The sequence below is a fragment of the Formica exsecta genome, unplaced genomic scaffold, assembly GCF_003651465.1.
Source record: "Formica exsecta isolate Colony F162 unplaced genomic scaffold, ASM365146v1 scaffold218, whole genome shotgun sequence".
NCBI lineage: Eukaryota > Metazoa > Arthropoda > Insecta > Hymenoptera > Formicidae > Formica > Formica exsecta.
Window position 1 is genome coordinate 931515 of NW_021849477.1, and position 5632 is coordinate 937146.

At 37.0% G+C, this 5632-nt stretch overlaps 1 protein-coding gene across 6 annotated transcripts in view; it reads left to right on the forward strand.

Moving 5' to 3' along the window:
• The window catches only part of LOC115235373 (protein tramtrack, beta isoform-like), a 72594-nt gene that overhangs the window by 41441 nt on the left and 25521 nt on the right, over nt 1-5632 (forward strand). The gene's annotated exons all lie outside the window — the stretch shown is intronic.

Below are 5632 nucleotides of genomic sequence, written 5' to 3' on the forward strand. Positions count from 1 at the left end.
TTTTTTTGTTATTCGATAGCGGAACACGTGTTACAACGTATGCGAAAAGAGAAAGAAAGAGAGAGAACCATATTTTACATTCTCTTGGCAAAAAGAGCAGATTCTCGTTTACTTGAATTTTATCGTTTTCCGACATACATAGGTGCTTTGCCTTCGTCATTTTCTCAATCCTCTTTTCTTTATCTTCTCTTATATCTTTTCTCCCTCCTCCTTTTATATATATGTATACTTTTCTTTGCTCACTCTTCCTCTCGTATCTATTCTTTTTTATTCGCTCTCGTATCAGTCTTAAATAAATTTATGCGAATCGCGGAACGTAATTGTAATAGCAATTGACATCCCCTTCGCTCTTCACAAGAGACGTATTCTAACCCGGTGTTTTTCAACCTCCGTTCCATGTGACAAACAAATCTTTCACGACAAATCTGAGGGAAAAAGTTTTGGTTATCTTTTTATAATCTTTTACAATGTACCTTTCCTACTTTACTAAAACGAATCCCAAGCAAATAGTAATAACACAAGGTGTTCGAGAAAGATATTTAAGAATAGCGGAATTCATCTTGTACAGAATAAATAATCTTGTCGCATATACATCGCGAATCTGTAATATATTTGTCATGTTGCGTGCTTTTTATCAAAAAAATCAAGATCAAAGGGACTATTAAAATGTACCATAACTTTGCGGAAGAAATATATCGATAGCAGAATCACGTAGAAAAAATTTGTGATTGATAATTACTTGGAGCAAAGATTACATTTTTGCATCTTATTTTTCATAAACCGATGTATCAGTATCAAAATAACTTGATAATTAAATTTTGTATAGCAAATAATATTATAATAAATAATCTTATTATAATTATAATTTTAATCTTATCATATATAAATCTATTACACAAATTTCTTTCTGCTATTGGTATGTGACTTCCGATAAGCGCAATCTCTTTGCGATACATTTTGCCGATCTCTCGCGCGTTTCAAGGCATTCCTATCATGCAGAAAGGGTTGAAAAACACTGTTCTAACCGAATCTAACCGAGGCTACTCCACTAACAAGAAAGAAAAGGTACTCACACACACATATATATATATATCGCTCCCAACTTTGTGTATATGTATAATAAAAAGCGACAGTGTACAAAGCCTTTTTTACAGCGTCGATCCACGGGGCGTCGTATCCACGACTGCATTCCGCACACTCGTCACGGAAACTCCCGGAAAAGTGGAAATAAAAAAGTAGCGCGAGGAGGGGGGCGGACGATCGCGTTTCATTGAAAATCGAACGGAACGATGAAAGTTTTTAACTTGTCTGCTTCCTTTCCTCTCTCTCCCCTGTCTCCCTCCTCTTTCTTTAGCGAATCCTTCTTTGGTCCTCTCATCGATCGGAAACGCGGGGTGACCTTTCACCTTCTTTCTCTGCCGTCCCCGCGCGCGTGTACCGTCACGCGAATATTATTTAAATCGCGCATTAATCGGGAACGGAAGCTAGCGTGAATGCAGTCGATCGATATGACGTTACACCGCGGCAGCGTCGACGGCAATCGGCTCTTCGAGGAGCTAGACAGCAATTTAATCCTTTGTGGCACCCGCTATTTCCGCGAGACTTGCATAAGGTGACGCTTGCACATACGGAATTGTTGGAGAAACACGCCCAAACATACTGTAACTCGCGCAAATATAATATACGCGAATGTAAATTATAGTATTCTTTTGTCGCGATGGTGCAATAATTATTTTCTAAATGATTAATATATAGAGTTATATAGAGAATATTTAGAAAAAGAAAGAATATTATAGTAGAGAATTTAGTAAGATAATTTGATAATTTTGGTAATAACTGTGGGATAAGACATTTTTTATATCATGTGTTTTTGACATTTTTTTATTTGGATAAACAAGAAGATTTTTAAAACGCATGCGAATTTATTCAATGCGCGAGTAATATTTGTGCGAGTATTGCCGTGCGTTTTCTTGTAAAATTATTTCCTCCGGTGATTTCTTGTATTTTTACTTTGAAACGCGCTTTGCTTCGCATTGCTGACTTCGCGGCAAAATAAAGTGGCACATGACAGGTAACCATTGTGAAAATAAGGCAGTTTGCAAAGGGTTAACACGCGATATCATGCTTGGGATATCGCTGGAATGGAGTCTCTTGCGAAAGTTCAGTTAGTCTATCCGGAATCCGAGATGGTCTTGCTCGACAAGAGTAAATGGCATTCTATAGGGTGTCTTATATAACAATCTATGCAAGAGAAAGGGAGAGTAGCAATATATTATTTCTTCAAGGACTCTGGAGAAAATATTTTCTTTCCAAAGTTTAAATTGTATTTTATTTTTTTCAAATATGAGGAATCTAAGGTTTTTAAACAATATAATAAAGTTAAAGATTTTTCTAGTGAAGGGAACATGAAAAATTCAGAAAATATTCAATACAAATATATATTTAAAAAAATAGTGGCTAATTAAATCTTCATTAAATTGTTATCTTATCGAAAATAAATTTTATCATCGACATATACATTTTGTCACCCTATGTTTCTCCATTATGATTGTCGGCGGATATCCCGGGTACGCTAAGTGAGGTGCGTTAAAACGAATATTGATCAGTTCAAATGGGAGCGCGAGCTTTCAGGGACTCCATTTTTCCAGATCATGGAGCACCTCGAGTGTCATTTCTCTGTCACGAGGAGTTCGTCGAAGAGTAAATCACTTTCGATTCACAGTCAACGTCTCTCTCTCCATAAAAATAAATTAAAGTAGTTTTATGCGATATGATGCTCTGAAACGCATATCATTTTTTAACGTAAGCTTTATTATAGTACATATATATTGAAACAGATATCTTTAAAAACTTTGCAATTTCTTGATTACATACATTTAAAAAAAATAATTTTTGTTGTATTTCTTTGTAATACATATACAAATTTGGCGGAAATAATTATCTCTTACTCATTACCATGTCGGTTATATCAAAATTTATGTCTGCGAATTACGCGTTCTAACAAAGGATAAGTCACACGAGAGAGATGCTTTGTGAAGGAACGGCTTTGAAGACAGGAATCTGCGATTTGACGTTCCGAGGTGTTCTATGCGTCTCAGCAGGCAGGGGGTTTTCACGGCAGCATTATAACGGATTTATGCACATCGCAACGCAGCGCGTACGTGCGTATTTATGCGTATGCGAGTGCGCTGAGTGAGCGACCTCTCAGAGTGCTCCATTACGTTTTAGGTCTATCTCTTCCGTTTGAGATTTCGGGTACCGGGCACTAGTGCCTCGAGACAGACAGAACCATTTGGCGTCCTTGAATAATATAACGACCTCGTTTCCTCCGTGCATTAGGATATGGGAATATAATTGTTTCGGTCGTCTTGCGTATACGTATCGTTTCAATAATTAATTTGACCGACTCGGCAGCGTATATAACGTCGCACACGCGGTGCGCCTTAATTTCTTCAGATAAAACGTCTCGCGCGAATAATTTAATCGTCTGAGTGTTGATCTCATACTTGAAATTTTGAGAATACATCGTGTATAAGACGGAAATAATGCACGACCCACGATTAATCAATCTCTTAAGTAGCGAATGTCGATGTTGATTTTTTTTTTAGCTTGTGCGAGATTGACATATTAATTGTTTCATTCGTAGCACTTTATTTGTTATAACCGAGCACACGGGTGGATTTAACGCGATATTAAGAGGACGAGAAAAACCCATTTACGATCTCAGCTCGCTTTGCCTACGCACAAAACTTGTACGCCCATTCTTACGCTTTTTCTTTGATTAATCGCACTGGTTTGGAGTTTGATCGATGTTTAAAGAGAACTTACATGTCTGCGCTTTGATCGCACGTATCCATGTACATTTCAACCGCGTCGAGAGGCAAGTGTTTGCACTTCGTTTGAAGACGCGCGGTGTACATTTTTTTTTATGCAACTCTAGATCGCTATTTGATACGTATTCTAAAAACCTTTTTAATTATTTTTATATATTAAACGACAATTGCATATCTGAAAGATAATCAGTATTCGACATAATTACATAATTATAAGAGATTATTATGAAAAAAGAAAATAATTCGAGGAAAGAAAATGGAAAATAGAGTTATATTATAGTTTCCACTTTTTATAAAACAAATTTTTCGATTGAAATATTTGAGCAGTAATAATGTTTTAGGATATTTTTTTATTTTTATCATTATTGTGTAAGCTCATTATTGTCGTTTGTATTTACAAAGATGATGCGAAATTTTTAATAGATACGCGTTTTAGATGCAAAGAACAGCAACAATATTTGTTTATTCGTTGGCCCGAAATGTCGCTTGATTTAATATTTATTCTTTCGTTACGTTTCCGCGTTTTTCGTATCAGATATTTGCGAAAATAGCCCGTAAGAGAGCTGGCGTCTCACACAAAGCGAAATTCCATGTTTTTAAATACGGAATTATTAAGCGCGTACAAAGAGCGTTTCTCGAGAGAAGTTATTCGAAGTATGAGAAAGATGAGAAGCCAGCGGGTCAATTTATTTAAATTTATTTAAACGATACTATATCTTATAACTCGCAAAAAATAACGGCGCCTCGAGGGAACGCGGAGGTAACGAGCGATCGACTTTTAATCGAGAATCCGTATTTTCTCCGTTCATCGCAAAAAAGTAACGTCATTTCACGAACGATTTCATTATGCGAGGTGTTTATTTCCAACGTGTTATAAATTGCTTTGTATTTTTTTCCAACATACACCGATTTTTTTTTTCGATTCAATTCTCGATTGCGAATAGCGGCACTTTTCAAAATTGCATTGGTATCATTTTTACGATGATCGTGACAAAAGAAACAAAAAAAGCTTTTTCTCTCTTTTCTTTTCTATTATTTGTACATTCGGTTAAATGTTTATTTTTTGTTCTGTCTGTCTCTAGCGATTAAGATTAACGCGCGTGCAGGATTCATAACACATATACATACACTGTACATTATCAAAAGAATAGGAGGACTTTTACGGGAAAGGAAAGAGACGTAGAGAGATAGGGAAGCAAAAGCGACTAAAAAATTCGGGGACGACGAACGCGCGATATTAATGAGAGTGAGATCAGGATCGGAGGATCCAAGGATACAGAGAGATCTTGTTCGCATCTGCGAGGAATTAAATGTCCAACGAACCCCAGGGACTCAAGACCTCGGGGATCTTAGAATCCGAGGATTCGAGAAGCCGAGTATCTGTAGGTTCAAGATTCCGAAGATCGAATGTCTCAAGATCCTAGGACTCGATGATCTAGAGATCTCAGACTCGAAGAATTCGAGAATCCAAAGATTCAAAGACCCAACCCGGGATTTGTGTCCACAATTCTGCTCCGAAGGATTCGAGAATTCGGGGATCCTGGAATCCGCGAGACCTCCGGGATCCACGGAGTCGAATGCCTCTACCCAAGTATCCAAGGATCCGGCGACCCTCGAGAAAAGTCACTCTAGAACCAAAAAAAAAAAAGTAACGAGCTTAAATCGAGAAATGTAAAGTACCACAAAAAGCGAAAGCAGCACGGAAACGGCATAGAAATAACAGTAACGTAATCAGGATAACATGACGAAAAAATAAAATAAAAAAGAAAAAATAGAAAAGAGAGAGAGAGAGAGGGAAA